Raw genomic sequence first — 21,854 nt, forward strand, 5'->3', positions numbered from 1 at the left:
TTTATTGAGCAAGAATACAAAGCTCCCGGAGAGGGAGGGGGATCCAAGGGGGTTGCCCTCTGAGTTTCTAAGTTTGTGGGTTTTCATGAACTCTTTTGTGGATCTTTCTTAAGCAACCAGGGTGTGCTGAGTTGTGCTAATCAGGGCTTTGGTCACGTATCTGTCTACTTATCAGGTTCATGTCCACGTGCTGATGGTCTTTTTTTGCTGACATCTGAGGGCTTAGGTCTTAATGGTCCCTTGCCTGTGATATTGACAAATGCTTTGTGGTTAATTGTCTTATTTAAGGATGTTTTGCAGAAGTCCCTTCTGCAAGGGCTGCAAAGCAGAATGTCAGTGTGGTGCTGTCTAAGCTGTAGAACAGGATGTCAGTGCTGTTTTAGCTTAGCCGTCCTGACTTCGTATTTTCTTGTTGGGAACCCTGGCCCTGACTACCTAACTGTCCAATTAACTCCTCACAAATAGACCTCTGTTCCCTTCCGGTTTGGCTTAAGAGTTTGCTGCTTCCAGGGTGTTCACTGATTGAGCCTACTCTCCTTAAATGGGTGCCGGAGAGCCAATTGGAGGGCAATGGCTGGGATGGCCCTGGGAACCGACTGGATCCAGAAGCCTTTGAACAGGAAGCTTCTCCAGCCAGTTTGCTTCCAGGACTTGGCTCCCATGGAAGCGGTTCCTCAGACAGCCTAGCCCCCAACTCTGGCCACTGGACAGTTGTTAAGTAGCCTTGGGCAAGTCACTTGACTTTAGTCTCTATGAAATATTCCAGAACTTCCCCACACAGACTGAGCTCTCCTTGAGAGCTGAGGAGAGGTTTTTGTTTATTTGTTCTTTTCTTCTTTCTTTTTCAGAGGAGCGTTTGGGAGGCCATGTGATCGAGTTGAAGTGTTCTGGATTTTGTGTTAAGATTTGGTTTCTATGTTGTCTCTGTTACTAGCTGGGTGACTGTGGGCAAGTCCTCCAACCTCAGCTTGCTTATCTGTAAAATGGCAGCAGTCATTCATGTCCGCAATAGGCGGAAAAAATGCCTCCCCCACCCCCGTAATCCCGGGAACCTATGAATGTTACCTTGTTTAGAAAAAGGGTCTTTGCGGAGGTAATTAAATTCTCTAGAAGCGATTATTCTGGATTATCCCAGTGTGCCCTAAATCCAATCACAATGTTCTTGTAAGAGAGGCTGGGGGAGATTACACACCCAGAGGAAGGCAGTGTGTGCAGGCAGAGCAGAGGCAGCAGCCTGGGAGTGCTGGCAGCCACCAGGAGCTCAAGGAGGCAGGGGACAGATTCTTTCCCAGAGCCCCCACACAGAGCGTGGCCCTGGCAGATTTCCAACTGCTGGCTTCCAGAATTGTGAGAAAGTAAGTTTAAGTCACCAAGTTTGTGGTCATTTGCTGCAACAGCCCCAGGAAATGAATCTGCTCTCCCACCAGCTTCACAGGTTTGCCCTGGAGCTCACAGGAGAAAGAATGCAACACTGCTCTATAAATGGTCACGCACATGTGAGGGGCCAACACAAATAATTGGTAAGTAACATGTAGATATCCATTCATCTACTGCACACTTAGGCAGAATTCTGATAAGCTGCAATAAAAATTCCATGAGAAAAACAACTTTTCAAGTAAAAATAACATTTGGAGCAAATATTCCCGGTTGACCTCACTTTAGGTATTGGCCTCCTGCTGTCATGGTAAAGGACTGAGACCATGGTCTCTCCCTGCAGCTGCCTGTGCTTGGAGTTGTGGGAGAGGATGTCTGAGGATGGATCAGTACATCCCAGACATTGTTTGCCATACTGAAAATAGTGTTGTTACCATGAGGACGCTTCGAGTGACAGCAGGAACAAATGGCTATTGTTTGGTGGGTCCCATCTCAGGGTGAAAACTGGCACAGCGGAGAGACAGTTGGAGTGGGCTGCCTTTGCCCTGCCAGGGCTCAGTGCAGCAGACCACAGCAGCTGTAGTGCAGCCCGGCGGGACTGCAATGCAACAGTGAGGCACTGCCTGCCAACACTGACTGCATTCCAGAGGTGTGCATGCCAATCTGAGACGGCTGCTGTGCCAGGAGCAGGTGGAAGGACCCTGCTTTGCCAGAACAGAGCTGTGTCCACCTTCTTCTCCTAATCCACAATCACTGTCCAACCAAGGTGCTGTGTCCAGGGTGCTGGCCCAGCTTTGCAAACGCATTCCCTTGGACCTCTTTGTGTTCATGTCTTGCTCTTATTACTCTCAGTATTTAAGCCAAGATGCTACTTGCCAGAACCTCTTCTTTGTCCACTAACCCTATCATATATTCAATTATCCATCTCTGGCATGTTCCCATCCATATGCTCTGGGAAATCACCATTGTCACACCATTCTTACAGTCTTTAATTAATTAACTACTTACTGAGCATTGCGCACCCACTGTAAGGCAGGCAGATACATGCTGGGGACATGTGGTAGACAAAACAGACAAGACCCCACCAGCCAGGGAGTATGTTAGTGGTGGGCAGTCTTTCAGCAAGCAATCACATAAGGAACTCTTTAATTATAAATTATGATATATGGTAGCTCCAGATAGCATTATTTTATTAAAAGCAAATACATGTCTGGCATATAGTAAGTGTACAATAAATGTTGGTTATCTGAATGGGGATAGTGATGATGATAACGTCGGTCTACTTAATCAAAGAGAGTATGTCCTTAAGGGGACAGAAGACTTCAAAATATAAGTCCTTTCAGAATAGTTACTTAATTTCACTTTTAATTAATCATTTCAATAAAGTTTATTGTGTGTCTACTATGTACAAGCAAGGGTCTGTCCCAGGCACAATTCATGGCCCCAAGGTGTAAGAGGGGAGATAAGAGAAGTCTATAAATAATTCTAATACCATGTAGAAATCATGTCCCCTAGGAGAGATGTTAAGTAAAATGGAGGTTCAGTGACAGAGTTGTACCATCAAACTGTTGGAATTTTGAAAGTCTTATGAAGAAGATGGCTTCTGAAATGTGGTTTGGAGGATGGGTAGATTTTTATTCTTTTATGGAGTAGTTACCATTTTGGATATTTTCTTTTTTATCACCAAAGTTATACCTGACCTATTTAGAAAATTTAGAAAAAAAATCTGTAAGCAAAAGAAAGAAAATCAAATTCCCTGTGATCTCACCAGCTGAGATAACTAGTTATCACTGGGTTGTATAAAAACATTTCCCTGTGCAAGTATATACACACATGATTGTACTATTCTATAGTCAGTTTTTTCTTTTTAACTTTAAACACATTTTAAAATATTTTTTGTCCCCCCAAGTGTTCTCTTTTGTGTTCTTTAATGAGTCAGGTGCTGCTGCAAGAGGGGACATGAGAGATTCAGGAAAACAAAGTTGATTATACTCATAGGTCCTTTAGAGAGTGTCCCCACACACCATGGGGACCACACATCGGGAAAATGCCAGGAGAGGGGGCTCATTCAGGCAGGTGGGGAGCTGATAGAGAGCAGGGACCTGTGGACAAGTGCCTTTATTGGGGGTCAGGGTGGAGTCCACAAGCCAAAGGCATGAGGACATGATTTCACTGGAGCACTTGGCTGTTGCTAGATCACAGGGCAGGGCAGGAAGGGAGCTGTGGCAGGGGTCAGCCCTCTCATTCACTGCTGCACCTGGATGCCTGGTCAGGGTGCTCATGGAGGTGCTGAGGCAGCAGGGAAGCGCATTTTAAAATGTATAATACACGGTCTTAGATTTTGTGATGGTTGCTTATTATTGGACTCTTAGAAATACCATAGTATATATTTAGCCAAACTTTTATCATTGGATACATAAGGTATTTCCTCGTTGCTGTCTGGCTTATATTTTGCCTGTTACAAACAATACTACAATAAACATGGTTGTAGCTAAGTGATGCCATCACATGATGATTTCTTTAGGCTAATTTCTTAGTAATAGAATTTCTGGACCAAGGGGGCATGCACTTAAATTTTTTTTTTTCAAAGGTTATCTTCTAAGTTCTGGAAATGCATAGTGGGCATACACTTTGAAAGGGAATTTATAAAGTTGTATTACTTAAATTTTTATTAATCTGAGATATTACATTAGTAATAATTCATTACATTTTTGTGTCATCTTAAAATTGTGAAAGCATGTTTACATACGTTTGATTGTTGGATTCTCATAACGACTCTGAAGGCCCACAGGTAGATACTTTTCAGAGGAAGAAAGTAAGTCTCAGCCAGCTCAGTAATCTGCTTAGGATAACACGGCTAGCTAGCAAGTGACAGAGCCTTCTGACATGGGGTCCTGAGGCCCTTTGGCATTATACCCTGTGGCCTGCCTGCTCTGCCTGCTCCCAGCATATTAATGACCATTTCATTTATCCATGATGTTAACCTGATAGAGACTCTTAGACCTATGATATTCACTAGACTTGGTTTTCCAAGTTTTATACCACTTTTCCCTAACATATTATTTAAGAAAATACAACCGTGAGACATTGTTTTTGGCATTGTGCTACTTTCTCAGGTTATGAATGGGTACGCTTTTAATAGGCAGTGGAGAAGTGGGGCACAGTATCTCAAGCAGTAGGAGTAAGTCTGTGTAGGAAGAAATTAGACAGTGGCTTCGAATGGGCCAATGTCAGGCTAGCACTGGCACAACAGAAATATCTTGTTTAGCTTGGTCCATATCCTACATCAGGATATTTCATACAGATCTGTGCACTGCCGGGCTCTCTTCGTTCAGGAGCTCTGGCAACCCTTAGCCTGACTTTAATCTGGGCCATGATTGTTTTCCAGCTTTATCGATATGTAATTGACATATAACATTGTATATATTTAAGGTGTACAAATGCTGATTTGATACACTTATATATTGCAAAATGATTACCACCATAGCATTAGCTAACATCTGAATCATGCCACGTAATTCTTTTCTGTGGTGATAATATTTAAGGTCTACTCTCTTAGCAACTTTCAGGTACAGTTGATCCTTGAGCAACATGGGGATTAGAGGCACTGACCCAGTGCATAGTGGAAAATCCACATATAATTTTGACTCCCCCAAAACGTTAACTATTAATAGCCTACTATTGACAAGAAGCCTTACTGATAACATAAACAGTTTATTAACACATGTTTTGTATGTTATACTAAGTACTGTATTTATAAAAAAGATCCACATATCAGTGGACCCGTGCAGTTCAAACCAGTGTTTTTGTTCAAAGTCAACTCTATACGATAGAATATTATTAACTCTAATCACTATGCTGTACATTCGATCCCCAGAACTGATTCAGCTTATAACTGGAAGTTTGTACTCTTTGACCAACATCTCCCCTTTTCCCCTCACCTCCCACCCACTGTTAACCATGATTCTAGTCTGTTTCTATGGGTTTGGCTTTTTTAGATTGCACATACCAGCGATACCATACAGAATTTATCTTTGACTTACTTCACTTAGCATAATACTCTCCAGGTCCATCTGTGTCCTCATAAACAGCAGGATGTTCTTTCTCATGGCTGAATAATGTTCCATTGTATGAATATATACCACATCTTTATTCATCCATTGACAGACACTTAGGTCCTTTCCATATCCTCGCTGTTGTGAATAATGTTGCAATAAACAAGGGAGTGCAGATATCTCTTTCAGATCTTGTTTTCATTCCTTTGGATATACTCCTAGAAGTGGGATTGCCGGATCATATGGTAGTTCTATTTTTTTTTTTTTAGTAGTTCTATTTTTAATTTTTTGAGGAAACTCCATACTATTTTCCATAGTGGCTGCACCAATTCACATTCCTACCAACAGTGCACAAGTGTGACTTTTTCCTACATCCTCTCTAAACTTGTTATCTCTTATCTTTTTGATGATATCTATCCGAACAGGTGTGAGGTGATACTTCACCGTATTTTTAATTTGCATTTCCCTGATGATTGGTATTGAGCACCTTTCATGTGCCTATTGGCTATTTGTACATCTTCTTTGGATTAATGTTTATTCAGATCCTCTGCCCATTTTTAAATTGGATTTTTAAAATATTGCACTGTATGAGTTCTTTACGTATTTTGCATATTGACCCCTTATCAGATATATGATTTGCAAATATTTTCTCTCATTTTATAGGTTGCTTTTTCAATTTGTTGATGCTTTCCTTGGCTGTGCAGAATCTTTTTACTTTGATGTAGTCCCACTTGTTTATTTTTGCTTTTGTTGCCTATGCTTTTGGTGTCATCCAAAAAATAATTGCTTACATTCAAGTCTTTAATCAATTTTGAGTTGATTTTTGAGTATTATATAAGGGTCTAGTTTCATTCTTTTGCATATGGCTATCAAGCTTTCCGAACACCATTTATTGAAGAGATTGTCCTTTCCTCATTGTATATTCTTGGCTTCTTTTTGTAAATTAATTGACCATGTATGCATGGGTTTATTTCCGAGATCTGTATTCTGTTCCATTGATCTATGCATATGTTTTTACGCAAATACCATACTGTTTTGAGGACTATAGATTTTAAATATCCTTTGAAATGAAAAATTTGATACCTCTAGCTTTTTTTCTTTCTTAAGTTGTTTTGGCTCTTTGGGGTCTTTTGTAGTTTCATACATATTTTAGGATAGTTATATTTCTGTGAAAAATGCCATTGAAATTTTTTTGTTGGTACTATTCTAAAGTCTGTTTTTTTAAAGGTTTAATTTAAGTTCTAGGTAGTTAACATACAGTGTGATAATAATTTCAGATGTACAATATAGTGATTGAGTCAACACTTCCATACAGCACCAGTGCTCATCATAGCAAGTGCCCTCCTTAATCCTCATCACCTACTTGACCCATCCTGCCACCCACCTCCCTTCTGGTACCTATAAGGTTGTTCTCTATAGTTAAGTGTCTGTTTCTTGGTTTGCCTCTCTCTTTTTCCCCCCTTTGCTCATTTGTTTCTTAAATTCCAGTTATGAGTGAAGTCATATGGTATTTGTTTTTCTCTGACTGACTTATTTCATTTAGCATAATATTCTCTAGCTTTATCCACATCTTTGGAAATGGAAAGATTTCATTCTTTTTTATGGCTGAGTAATATTGCATTATTATTACATACACACACATGCACACTCACCCCCCCCCCCATCTTTATCCATTCATCAGTCAATGGACAATGGACACTTGGGCTGTTTCCATAATTTGGCTATTGTAGGTAATATTGCAGAAGATATGAATAGACATTTTCCCAAAGAAGACATACACATGGCCAAGAGACACATGAAAAGGTGCTCAATGTCACTGAATATCACAGAAATACAAATCAAAACTACAATGAGATGTTACCTCACACAAAATGGCTAAAATGAACAACAGAAGAAAAACAGGTGTTGGCGAAGATGTGGAGAAAGGGGAACCCTCGTGCACCGTCAGTGGGAATGCACACTGGAAAATAGTATGAAGGTTCCTCAAGAAATTAAAAATAAAACTACCATATGATCCAGGAATTCCACTACTAGGTATTTACCCAAAGAATACAAAAATATGAATTCAAAGGAATACATGCACCCTGATGTTTATAGTAGCATTATCTACTATAGCCGCTGGAATTTTGATAGGATTGCATTTGAATATAGATTGCTGTGGGCAGTACTGACATTTTAACAATAGTAATTCTTCCAATCCATGAGCACAAGATATCTTTCCATTTATTTGTGTATTCTTCAATTTCTTTCATCAATGTCTTATAGTTTTCAGTGTACATATCTTTCACCTCCTTGGTTAAATTATTCCTAAGTATTTTATTCTTTTTGATGCTATTGTAGGTGGGATTGTTTTCTTAATTTCTCTTTCTAATAGTTTGTTGTAAGTATATAGAAGCACAACTGATTTTTGTATATTCATTTTGTATCTGGTAACTTTACTCAATTTGTTCTGTTTTTGGGTAGACATTTTAGGGTTTTCTATGTATAGAATCATGTCATCTGCAAATAGAGACAATTTTATTTTTTCCTTTTTGCTTTGGGTGATATTTATTTTTCTTGCCCAATTGATCTGGGTAGGACTTGCAATAATATATTGAATAAAAGTGGTGAGAGTGGGTACCTCGCCTTATTCCTGGTCTTAGAGGAAACTCTTCCAGCTTTTTACCGTGGAATATGATGTTAGCTGTAGGCTTTTCATATATGGATGTTGAGTTATGTTCCCTCGGTATCCACTTTGTTGAGAGTTTTTATCATTGAAAGGATGTTGACTTTTGTCAAATGCTTTTTCTGCCTCTATTAAGATAATCGTATGATTTTTATCCTTTATTTTGTTGAGATGGTGCATCACATTGATTGCTTTGCAGATGTTGAGTTATTTTTGCGTCTCAGGAATAACTCTCACTTGATCATTGTGTATGATCTTTTTAATGTATTGTTAAATTCAGTTTGCTAATATTTTTTTGAGGTTTTCTGCATCTATGTTCATCAGGAATATTGACCTGCAATCTTATTTTCTTGTAGTGTCTTTGTCTGATTTTGGTATCAGGGTAATGCTGGCCTTGTAAAATGGGCTTGGAAGCACTCCCTCCTCTTCTATTTTTTTGTGGAAAAGTTTGAGAGAATTGGTAATCATTCTCTTTTAAACATTGGATATAATTCACCAGCGAGCCATTTGGTCATAGAATTTCCCTTGGCGGGAGGTTTTTGATTACTTCTTCAATCTCCTTGCTGGTAATTATTCTGTTCAGAGTTTGTATTCTTCATGATACAGTCATGGTAGCTGGTATGTTTCCAGGAATTGATCCATCTTTTCTGGGTTGTCCAATTTGTGGGTGTATAGTTGTTCATAGTACTCTCCTTGATCTTTCATATTTGTGTGGTAATCAGCTGTAATGTCTCCTCTTTCCAGTTTTACTTATTTGAGCCCTCTTTTTTTTCTCTTTGTGAGTGTAGCTACGTATTTGTTTATTTTGTTTATCTTTTTTTAAAAAAAGCTCTGTTTGTGTCATTGGTCTTTTCTCTTATCTTTTTAGCCTTTATTTCTGCTCTGATCTTTGTTAGTTCCTTCCTTCTGCTAACTTTGGGCTTACTTTGTTCTTTTGTTTCTAGTTCCTTGAGGAGTAAAGTGAAGTCATCTAAGCTGGGCCATGCCTGAGTGGGGATGGGTAATTTCTGCCCCCTTTAGATGGGACACAAATGTTCCAGTTTTTCTCAGGCTTTACTATTTTCTGTTGTTTTTCTGAGGGTCAGTAGTGATTAAAAATATACCTGTCATATTGTTTTTCTTACATCCAGCTGGTTTTACTCCATCACTTTGCTGGCTGGACCTTTCAGGCATCTGAGTAAACCCTTTGTTTTAGAGTATGTGCAGAACATAGCCCATTTCAGTTAGGGCCTAGAGAGGATCCAGGAGAGTAGTGGATCCAGAGAGGATCCAGAGAAAACTGCAAAGGCAGCTATGGTCAAGAGAGGGAGAGTATTAAAACCAGGAGAAGCACCTGGCCTTTATTTTTCAGACATAAGGAAGCTATCGAGGGATCTAGAACTTTTAATTGACATCCTTGTGCCCTGTCCTGGGACAGCTGCCTCCTGTTCTTTAAATGTTCTTTACTTTTGCTGCATTTTCTCTTTGCCATCTCTCTTCCCAATGGGGAGTGTTTTCAAAAGGCTAGACAGCTGTTTACATCTTCTTTTTAATGAAGGCGTTGTGGTTCTTCCCTCCCTCTGAGGACATCTTGTAAATTGCTTGCTCTTTGTGAGAAGAGCAGCCCGGGGCTGCTTGTTTCCGGGAGGCTCCGTGTCCCTGCATGGAGGCCAGGGCAAATAAACCAGGAGGATATCGCTGCCTCAGTGTCGGATTGATTCACCAGGATCCGGGGAGGAGAAGGAAGGCCTTCACTAACTATTGCAAGTGGTTCCTGTTGAAATTGATTTGTGTGGTGATTGGCTTGTGGGAAGTCTTTGCTTGTTCCTAGGTCAGGTCCTTGGATATAACCTGGATTTGATGGAGAGAAATGCTGATGAGGAATTTCAAAACTTGACTTCTATCCCTGGCTGTGTTGCTCATGGGCTCTGTGACCCTGTTCACCATCACCCTGGCGAGTCCTCCTTTTCTCATCTGTAAGATTGAGTAGGAGCACATACAAGAAGAGTGCTGGGGCGCCTGGGTAGCTCAGTCAGTTAAGCGTGTCTGCCTTCGGCTCAGGTCATGATCCCAGGGTTCTGGGATCGAGCTCCGCATTGGGCTCCTAGCTCAGTGGGGAACCTGCTTCTCTGCCTGCCGCTCCCCCTACTTGTGCCTTCTCTCTCTCTGACAAATAAATAAACAAAATTGTTAAAAAAAGAAGAAGAGCGCCAAGTGTTACACATACTCTAGCAAGGTTACCGTTAAGGGAAGAGAATTGTTTCCCTGGAAGAAAGTGAGTTCTGGCCAAGCATCTTTGCAGGGTGATGGGGAGTATGGCCTTGACTTGAAGCAGAGTAGATGATTCATGTGACTGAGATAATGCAGGCAGTTGATTCTGTGGGCTAGAAAAGCTCTTTAGGGCAATATGTCCCTGTCCGCTTGAACACGGTAGTCCTGGTTCAAATGAAAACTTCTAACAAAGTGCTTAAAAGCATGGGCTCTGGCCCTTGGCCTTACCTTTGCATCACACTCTTTCTAGACTTTGACATGTAGGCTGTGTTTTTCTGATCTGCAAAGCAAGTATCTTAACAATAGTACCTGTGTTATAAGTTTGTTGTGAAAATTTAAGTAAGGCAGCGCAGGTAAAGCCCTTAGCAAAGCGCATGGCCTGTCGCTGGTGTTAAGTAGAACTTGATGTTGGGAGTAGTTCTCGGTTGCTGTGGTTCACTATTGGAGGAGAGTGAAATAGGACCCGGTATGGGCCAGCTGGGGGGCAGACCTAGAAAAGCAGAGGCCCAGGCCTGGGGCAGGGCATGATCGGAGAGGCCCTGGGAGCATGAGAAAGGACGCTGCACTGGGAGATGAATGTGGGGAACTCAGTTTCCACCATCTCCATGGTGTTGTCCTGGAAACCTATTAGAGGTGACAGATCACTGCAGTGTAACCCTCCTCCCTCCATCTCTGCAGGTGCTTTCCACCCTTGGTGATGATGATGAGGAGGAAGGTCATCAGGCGCTGGTGTGCGACCCGGCCGCAGTCTCTGGGGAGCTGGGACGGCTCTGGGCAGCTTGGCGTGGGAGGCAGGCTGGGCAGGCAAGTCATAGCAAGCTGGTGACGGGTTGTGGCGGCCGCTGGTCTTTTATGGTTGTGGCGGCTCAGGCTTGCTAGTTGCTGTTTGTGGAAGGCATTATCACTTGCCTTTTTATTACCTGCATCCCACACATTCTCTCTTTAGAGCTTGTGCCCTCAGCCCAAAGTCTCCCTCCCTTCTTCCCCGCTCTATCAGAGACATACAGACATTGCTGGAAGCTCAGAAAACATACGACACGTGTCATATACACATGCACCATATAACCCTTGTGACTTACCTGCTTCTTTATCTCTAGGACCCCCCCCCCCCCCCCCGCCCCAGAACACAGGGAGTGGGCCCTGGGGGGACAAAAAAGAAGGCTTGCAGTTTAGCATGCTTCCCCTAGCTCAGCCTCTCCCTGACCTTTGGTCTTCTTTTCTCTTTCCTCCAAAGATCTGATAAAAAATGCAGACCCGGTGTGGGGGGTGGGGCGCCTGCGTGGCATGGTTGGTTAAGTGTCTGACTCTTGGTTTTGGCTCAGGTCGGGATCTTAGGGTCATAGGATCCATCCCTGGGTCCAGTTTTGCCCTCAGTGGGGAGTCTGCTTGGGATTCTCTCTACCTCTGCCTCTGCCCTCCCACTCCCCCAGTGTCTCTCAAATAAATAAATAAATCTTTTTTAAAAATGCAGACATGGAAATAGTTGGCTTTGCTGTCTAAATCATTAATCCATGTAAATTTAGTCTGAATCTACAAATTCAAGGCCCAGCATGCTTATCACAAGAGCAATGCAGGTGACAGTCAACTTGGAGCTGTGGGACCCGCAGTGGGACAGGGGAGGGGGAGGTGCTGGACAGGGATCTTAGTCCTTTTGCGCCTACTTCTGCAGCTGTGTGACCTTGCCTCTGTCCCTGTCCCTCGCTGGGTTTTAGTGCCCGTTTAAACAAAAAGTATTTCATACTCAGTGATCTCTGTTCCATTGAGCCCCGACATTCTCTGATTCTGCAGAATTTGTCATTTTGGTTCCCCAGACCCCCTCACTCTCTCTTTAGAATGAAGCATTATTGGTAAGAACCCATCTTGCAGTGCCTTTCGTCACCTGCTAATGCAGCGTCTCCAGCCCCCAGCAAGGCCCTTCAAGCTATTTCAGGGGGTCCCCAGGGAGAGTCCCATATGTGCTAACAAATAAATCTGGTCGGCTATTACCTGGCATCTGCCATTTTCCCTTCCAGATGCCCGCTATGATGCTCCTAGCTGATGTTCTGCAGTGTTCATTGGCCAGGGGATATTGCTTCCCCAATTCTCCCAGTGCCCAGAGGCATGCCACCTGCTGCCAGGCTCTAATATTTCCCCAGACCCTGAGGGCCTCCAAGGGAGTTCTGTGATACTACTGCCCCCACCACGCCCAACCAGAGCCAGGGCCACTATAGGAATCAATTCTAATTCTGTTAGTTACTGATTCTTTGGCTAGTGCAGTGAATGCTAGGATCTAAAGGGCCATCCATTCCTATGTGGGGCTCTGGGGCAAGGTGGGGGAAGAATGTACTCCATTTCCTTTAGCTCCTCAGCTGGGGTGTCTTCTGCTCTCCTTCCAACAGGTTCTGGAGTTTTTAGTTCTACACATAACCTGTGAGAAGCTGAGCTGAGGAAAACTTGGAGTCTGAGATATTGTACTGGACTCAAAATTACTCCACCTTCCAATAATAAAGGATTTGGCTAAGGGAGAACATTGAATTCGGAATGTTCTTATATAAATTTTGCTTATGGGACATAGGAATGTCTACACTGTAATCGTACCCTTCAGCCCTCGTGGCTCCCAAGGGACTTAGGGTTCTAGGGGACTGTGGGGATGGAAAGCAGGCATAACTCTACCCAGTGCAGGAGGCTAGGAAACTAGGCTGGAAGAGCTCAGCATGAGCCTGAGATCTAAGCAAACTCCTTCTTCCTCCTATTCCAAACCCAACCATTGAAATCTGACTACCTGCACAGGTCAGGAGTGTGAGGTGACGGACCTTGCCCTGAGCACCGAGCACAGTACTTGACTTGCAGGAGACAAACAATCAGTACATAGTGGAGGCTGAGTGAGGGACTGAATAAGGGGGAGGAGAGAGAGGCGGAGATGGAGAAAGCTCAGGACAGATCAAGTCAGTCATCCAGTTAGACTGATGTGAACCTCTGGTTCTTTTCTCTTAGGCTGTCTCTCATTCCAGGCTTTCCTTTATAAGTGACTGATTTCTCAGCATATACACACACACGACATGTCCCTTCCTCCCCCAGTGGTAGCAGTGAGAATGCATCCTCTTAGCTTCCGGAAATGTGTATAAGTTAGATCAAGATTAAGAGCTGTGCTAATGATTGTAGTATATGACATTACCTCCATGCAAACCCCATTAGCTTGTCTTGTATAGCTAAAGCTTCTATCTCTTAAAGGGCATTAAGTGGGCAGAGAAGACAGAAATACAGAATTCCATTCAAATATAAAAAAGCAATTTTTAAGAAAAGGTAGGTGGTCTTTGGGAGTAGTGAGTTCCTGTTACTGGAAGTATTAAATAGGAGACTGGTTGGCTCTTTGGTGAGAATATTATATGGGACACTCAGGCACCAAAAGGGAGTTAAACTAACCTCTAAATGTGGGAGTCTGTTTCTTAGTTTCTTATATACTATTCTCACTCTATGCCTGTTAAGGAGATATCATCCAAACCCATGGATTAGACTTCCTCTTTAAGCTTGATACACAGAGATGGGAAGGATGAAGGGAACCTGCATAGCCAGCAAACCATCTAATATCACTAATACGCTCAAAAAATGGGGTTAAGGGATTTTAGACTATCAACTCAAGCTTATAATGCCAGTTCAAATCTATTTTTTTTCATATCAGCTTTCCAATGGACACCCTCTTTTTTCTCGTATTGACCCCTTCATTGGTGAACTTATCATTGGTAAGACAGACTTTCTTTACACTATACTGTATGTAAGGTTCACAATAGTGGGAACTCTATCTCTTTGATATATGGGTGCATCTTGAGCTCCTAGTATGATTTTTGGCATGTAGTAGATAATAAATTTACTGAATCAATATATTGGTTGATAGAATACCAGACCTCTCCATTTAAGTCAAAATGTGCTAACTCCCTTGAATTCAAGGGCAGAAGGCCACGGACCAATACCAGAGGTAGGAGAAATACTTGCCACTGCATTTTAGCCTTTGACCTGGAACATCAGCTTCATCTTAAGACTAATGAAGGGCCAAGTTAAAGAGAGATGTGGATATATGCTTGAATAGCTGCTGGATCCTCTGAACGCAAGGGCCCTATTGCCTTTGGTAGCAAATGCAATGTATCAGTGCATTTGGGTTGGTGTGGCTGACTGGTGAAAGGCGAACATTCCCAAATAATGTGCATTTGAGAATGCTACCCTGGAGAGGAACCAGTTACCCCGAGCTTGTTAGCTAAGGAGGGTAAAGAACTGTGAGAGGGTCTAGTCTTCATTAAAAATTTCTTAGAAACCCTTCTTTCATAGCCAAGTATGTTTGCCTTAAACCTATCCCTCTCTCTTGCAAATGCATGTCTTTGATTCCAAAAGGATAGGCTCAGAGAGTAGCAGTGATTGCAAATACTCTATTGGTGACAATCTAGAATATAAGGCATTACCTATTTCTAGGTTTTCTATTTTATTTATTTTAGAGAGAGAGAGAGTGAGGAACGTGTGTGAGAGAGAAAAGAATGGGGGGGGCAGAGGGAGAGGGAGGGAGAGAATCTGAAGTGGACTCTGAGCTGAGGGCAGGGCCCCACTCATGACTCAATCCGAGGACCCTGAGATCAGGACCTGAGCTGAAAACGAGAGTCGCACACTCACGCAGTCGTTAAGCCTCTGCCTTCGGCTCAGGGCATGATCCCAGCCTTCTGGGATCAAGCCCCACATCAGGCTCTGCTGGGAGCCTGCTTCTTCCTCTCCCACTCCCCCTGCTTGTGTTCCCTCTCTCGCTGGCTGTCTCTCTATGTGTCGAATAAATAAATAAAATCTTTAAAAAAAAAAAAAAAAGTTCTATTAAAAAAAAAAAAGAGAGAGTCGCACACTCAACCCACTGAGCCACCCAGGCGCCCCTAGGGGTTTTGAATCTCAGTCGGATCCTCCATGCAGCTTGGTGATCCCTCCACAGGTTCTGAATCACATCCCTTCTCTGATTTTCTTCCATGATTCTTGCCCAATTTTAACCTTTCCTGAAAGTGCCCAGTTGTGTCATGTTTCTTTTTACACTCAGTGGATGACCTTAAATACTTCAGTGAGAAGACGGATTCCATCATTGTAGCTCCATCAACTGCCTCTCTTGATATCTTCCAGCTTATCTGCTTCCATATAACTTTCCTCCTTTCTCCCTATCTAAAGAAAGAGAAATTTTTTCCCCTGGTCAAGGGTAATGTCTTTGTCTTTCAAGCCCCTCCTCCATCACTCCCTTGCGAACCTTGGTCTGCCAGTCTGCCACTTGTGGTCTTAACTTCAACTGTCACCTCTGTAATACTTGTTCTTTCCCTTCAGTATGTGAACATGAACAACCCCACGTTCCCCAGGAGCTATAATTTCTCCTCTGTTCTTAATGGTCACTTTTCCTCAAAACTAAGCACTAGTTTTCAGCCAGTCTATCAGAACCCATTTACTCCTTTACCAATGTAATGCCCTGTCATCTACATATCAAAATTGCTCTGATAACTGGTAGTAGCCTTCATATTTTCAAGTTCTATGGGTGCTTCCTGCCCTTTTTCTTCTCAGCTTCTTTATGGCATTCGCCTTTGACCATCTTCCTTGGTTTCCGTGGCATAACTGTCTCCTGATTTTCCTCCTCTCTGCCTCAGAGTCCTTCTTAACCAGGGATCCTCACCTGAGATACAAAACGCAAAATAAGGTTTTAGGGACTGCTCAATTCTTCTGTGGAAAGTACTTAACTACTACTGTTCTAGGTGCATAGGAGAGAAGTTAAATCATTAGATACAATGGAAGCCTTAGAGCATTTGTTTAATTTTTTCCATGCCTGAGAAAAGAGTGGCATCATTTCTACTTTTTTTCAGTTACTTTTTTCTTCCCTTCTCACTCTGTTCCCTTTATTTTTCTAACCCTAACCATTCTCCCTGGGAGTGACCTTCTCTAAGCCTATGGTAGGAACTATCAACTATAATCTGATGGCTCTGAAAACAAAACTCCAAACCACACCTCACACAACAAACTTCAACATAAATTCATCATCTTTTCTTTGGACTTTCTTAAGCCCCTGAATGGTGTCCTCATTCACCCAGGTACCGAGCCGTATCTGGGAGGTGCTTTAGAGTCTCTGTCTCATCTGTCCTATTCCAATGTAGTTATTTAAGAAATTCTTTAGTTCTTGCTTCTTTGATAACTTGTGATTTAATATCTTATTCTAAAATGAATTCAGGCCCTTAATTCCTAGATTTCAATCAGGTAGAAGCTTCCCAAGGGTCTCCCTGTTTCAAAGTGTACTGCCTTCCTCCTGTCTACCCTTAATAACCACAGAGTGATTAATATAATATTCAAATATGCTTATGCTTCTCCCTGTTTAAAGATTTTCAAGGTTCACCTCTCCCCCCACCCCACCACCATGGCTTTAATCTGTCAGAATGCATTTTGAATTTCTTATTTGTGTTAGGCAAGGTCATCCATGATTGGTCTCTGGCCTCATAGTCTTTCCACACAGCATTTATTCCAACCACTTTGTCTACTTACCCACTGCCTACTCTTTCCTGGGGTGCCTGTTCACTCTATTATTTTTTTTAAAGATTTATTTATTTATTTTAGAGTGAGAGCAAAAGAGCAAAAGAGAGAGAGAACAAGCACAAGCAGGAGGGGCAGAGGGAGAGAGAAACTGAAGCAGACCTTGTGCTGAGTGTAGAGCCCAAAGGGGGGCTCGATTTCACGGCCCTGAGATTAGGACCTCAGCTGAAACCAAGAGTTGGCCACTGAAGTGACTGTGCCACAGAGATGCCCCTCACTCTATTTTTATTTACAAAAATTTTTAGCTTTATTGAGATTATAATTGACGTGTAAAATTGTATAAAGTTCCTTATGTATTTGAGAGTTTAACCCCTTAGCAGATACACTGTTTGCACACATTTTCTCCCATCTTGTAGGTTGCCTGTAATCCGCTGATTGTTTCCTTTGCTATGCAGAAGATTTTTAATTTGATGTAGTCCTACTAGTTTGCTTTCATTTTTATTGCCTGTGCTTTTGGTGTAATATTTATGAAATGATTGCAAAGACTTTTGTCATGAAGAGTTTCTTCAATGTTTTCTTCTAGGGCTTTCCAGTTTCATGTCTTAGTTTAAGTCTTTAATCCATTTTGAGTTGATTGTTTTGTGTGGTGGAAGATTAAAATCAATTCCTCCCTTCCTTCCTCTTCCCTCCCTCCCTCCCTTCCTGTGGATATCCAATGTTCTTAGCACCATTTGTTGGAAAGACAGCCTTTCCCCCCATTGTATATTCTTGGCATCCTTGTTAAAGATAGTTTGTTAGTGGAAATGCGACCAAGATTGTATGTTGGTTTGTATTTTGCAACTTTACTGAATATGTTTATTCTAACAGTTTTTTTAATAGAGTCTTTATAGTTTTCTATACATAAGATTATGTCATTTGCAAACAGGGAAGATTTTACTTCTTCCTTTCTGATTTGGATGCCTTTTATTTATTTATCTTGCCTAATTGCTCTGCCTAGGACTTCTAGTACTCTGTAAATAGAAGTGGCAAGAATGGGCCTCTTTGCTTTGTTCCTGATCTTAGAGGAATTTTTCGCTGTTGACCATGATGCTAACTGTTGCTTTGTGACATGTAGCCTTTTTTATGTGGAGGTATGTTTCTTTTATACCTAGTTTGTTTGAGAGCTGTATGAGGAATGGGTGTAGAATTATGTCAAATGCTTTTTCTATTCTATTGAGATAATTATGCGATTTTTGTTCTTTATTCTCTTAGTGTGGTGTATGACATTAATTGATTTTACATGTCAAACAATCCTTGCATCCCAAAGATAAATCCCATTTGTTCATGGTATACGATCCTTTTAATATGTTACTGGACTCAGTTTGTAAGTATTTTGTTGAGGATTTTGGCATTTATATTCATCAGAGATATTGACCTGTTTCTTCCCTCCCCTGGCTTTATTGAGACAAAATTGACATTTAACATTACGTAAGTTTAAGGTGTACAACATTATGATTTAATGTATTTATTTTGAAATGATTACCCCAATAAGGTTAGTTAATACATCCATCTGCTCACATAGTTATAATTTGTGTGTGTGTGTTGAGAACTTTATGAGACTTATTTTTTAATTCTCTGTCAGATAAATTGTATAACTTCATTTTATTAGGGTGAATTTCTGGAGATTTATCTTGTTCCTTTATTTGAAGCCTCTTTGATTCTCTCTCTCTCTTTCTTTTTCTTTTTCTTTTCTTTTTTTTTTTTTTACTCCCTGTGTTGGTGTCTGTACATTGGACAAAGTAGACACCTTTCCCAGTCTTCACAGACTGTTCTCATACAGGAGAAGATCCCCACCAGCCTTCCCCAAGGAGAAGCAAATAGGTGTGGTTTTTATGTGCTCACTTTGCTGGGAGTGGGGCCAGGGAGCTATGGCATCCACCAGTCCAAGCTGTTGCCTCTGTTATTCGTTAGGAGGCTAGACTCTGCTGGGTCCATCAGACCTCTAGGATTGGTGAGACAGATGCTAGTTCTTTGGGAAGCCTTAGAGAAGTTGGGGTGTTGGTTCATGGATCAACTCTTTCCTTTCTCTGGAAGGAAGCTAGAAGCTGGGATTTTTTTAATCTACCTACTCTGCTGAGTTTGGGGTTGGAAAAGGGAATTAATGGCATCTACCAGCCTAAACGACAGCCTCTGTTTTCTCCCAGGACACTAGGCTGTGCTAGACTCATCAGAGCTTTAAGACTGGCAAGACCCTGGGAGCTCCCTTGGAAAAGTCAGGTTGCTGGATACATGAACCAACTACTTCCCTCTTTTGATTAAAATTGGGAGCTAGGAGATCTCTTCCTGATTATATGGCACTGTGCTAGGGGCAGGGTCAACATAAGTTGTTGTCCTGAATCTCTCTACTGGCTTTGATGTGTCTTGTTTCACATTCTCTTGGTGGTGGTGGGGGGGTACGGGAGCCTTTGAATTAGTTTCTGATTTCTCACAAAGGAAGTTTGTCCAGGAGTTGTTGCTGAATTGGTATGTTTGTAGGGGGTGGGGAAAGGCAGGTTTCCTACTGACCACTTTGCTGGTGTCACTCTCTACCTGTCTGCTCCTCTTGCTACCCCAAGCTCTTTGACCCCACAGTTAATTGAGATCCTTCTCCTCTAAGTGTGCACCCCACTCTGATATCCACTATGATTACAGCACACAAATCATACTGTGAACTCCCTGGTAACGGAGATAATACTTTTTCAATATCTTCTTCCATACTTGGCACTGAATACATGCTCATTTCATGAGCAGTAAGTCTTAAGTATAATTTCCAAAGACAGAGTGGTAGATTATTTGTTTTAACTAATGGTGAAGAGAAGGGAGTCCTATATTTAAAATCAGACCACTGTGATCCCATTCTGGCATATTGCCAATTAGTGATCCATCCTTGGGGGATTAAATTCACTTATTTTAGCCTCATTTTCCTTACCTTTAAAGTGGGGCTTATACAGAGTACCTTCTGAGGAAGATCACCTAAAATAAAGGGTATGAAAGGGGCCATGGAAATGTAAAGGATTATTATTATTTTTCCATATTGAAGGTTTTGTCCATTTGAAAGTTTGGAGGTCATCCGTCATCTGTGGTTAAAAAAGAGAAAAGAGTTGTGAGAAAAGATAACACCTCTCAGTTCAAGTTTTCTATATCTTGGTACATACATGTATGACTTCAGAGTTCTAGAAATACAAGAACAATCTAGCTAAGTGTCTTGCTAAAAACTGTCATCTATATATTCTGTTTTCTCCAGAAACCAACCACAGCAGAGGACAAGGTGGCATCTATTCCTATAGTATACATTAGTTCATTCATTCCATTCATCTTTATTGAGAAACGATGTAGAATCAGACGCTGGGTGATGGGAAGAATTCCCTCAAACGGCATCAGCTCCACCTGTGGAGTTTCAGGAGCGTGTCAGGTTGATTCAAGTGAAGGTCATCAGAGAGGCGATGGAAAACAAATAGGAACAGTAAATTGGAATTGGATGCTTTAGGCTTATACTTGGATAAAATAGGTGCATGGGGGGTGTGGCCCTGTAGCTCTCTGTTGTTGGAATTTTCCTGTTTAAGAGAGTGAGAGACTGGGCAGCACCCGAGAGGGGAGCCCAATATTTGCTCTGCAACTCTTGCTGGTGTCGTTCTGAACACTTCTGGTCTGACCTGACATTCAGTGTCATAACCCCCATTGTGGGACTGTTGGGTGAATGTAATAACACTTACCTTGCCTCTCAGAGGCGTCATGGAGTATAAATGAATATATCCCAGGCAAAGCATTAATTGGGTTCTTCAGGTAAAAGGTGCTCCGTCAGTGAAAATGCTAATGTTGTTATGAGTTTCCCCCTTGGCTGTCATCCTGGGAAGCAGAAACGATGTTTACACAGCTATGCAAAACCATCTTCTTCAGCACTTTAACCTTTCGGGAGGATAAAAATATGCGCAGTAATAACCATCAAGCTGGGTTTGAAGCATTGAGATAAAGGGCCTGCCTACCAGATGGTTCCCTGGGGTAGGTGACTGGTAAACTCTACTTTAATCTTCACCTGCAGAAAAAATGTTTGTTTCTTGGTGGTTCACAGTAAACCAAAGTAGACCCAGCCTTCTTTTGGCCCTGCTGATGTCTACCTGCCTGTTTATTTTCGTACGAAGCTCTCCAGGTGCGTACAGAAGCACGAAGCGCTCATTCCCATCAGGAAGACCGTTAGGCTACAGCTCTCCGTGGGTCTTTGGTAGTTCTGTCTGTCTTTGAGTGAGAGACATTGACAGCTTTGTTCAGGACTGTCCTTTCAAGCAGCCTTGGAAGATCGAGATAGCCTCCCTCACTAGCGTGGAGGGAAGATTTCTTTTCTGATCAGAGAAATGAAGGGAACATCTCACTCTGGACAAAGTTTGGACAGGTTTGCTAAGTCCCTGCGCCTCCCCCCACCCCACCCCTTAATGAGATTGGAGGTTTCCTCAGGTGTGGGTTCCTCAGCTACATTACAGACACCTGTGTCGGCTGCACCCCCCTGGGCACATTTTTGTACTGCCCCACAAGACTCGAAGGACAAGGGAAATGGAAGCAAACATGGAGCTCATGCTGCCTGCTGTACTTTGAGTAATAAACTCCATTGTTTCAGACCCAGGAGTCTCAGGTCTTCTGTCAGCATCTGGAAATTGTGGCAGGCTGAATTATTATCCTATAGGACTTCATACCCTTCCCAGTCCTTGATGACCTATTTCTTATAAAAGTGAAGAATTTAAAATGCTCTCACATCTACCTCCTTTCTTTTCTTTCTTCTCACAACCACGGGAACTACACACTGCCTTAAATCTGCCTTGTTATGGCACCCTGGGAGAGGTAATGCAGTAGCCTCCTGACTGCTTTCTTGCCTCCAGTCTTTCTCTACCCTGCATTCTTATCCTGCACAGTTGCCAGGCTCAAGTCCCTAAAGCCCAGCTTTGATCATGGCACTCCCTCACTCCAAAGTATCTAATGGCTCCCCATTGCCAGCATGAATG

General features: G+C 42.1%; 1 long non-coding RNA gene across 1 annotated transcript in view; it reads left to right on the top strand.

Moving 5' to 3' along the window:
* Positions 1-21,854, top strand: part of LOC113263985 (uncharacterized) — a 389,471-nt gene that overhangs the window by 247,284 nt on the left and 120,333 nt on the right. The gene's annotated exons all lie outside the window — the stretch shown is intronic.

This window comes from Ursus arctos, unplaced genomic scaffold (assembly GCF_023065955.2).
Source record: "Ursus arctos isolate Adak ecotype North America unplaced genomic scaffold, UrsArc2.0 scaffold_15, whole genome shotgun sequence".
In the NCBI taxonomy this organism is placed as follows: domain Eukaryota; kingdom Metazoa; phylum Chordata; class Mammalia; order Carnivora; family Ursidae; genus Ursus; species Ursus arctos.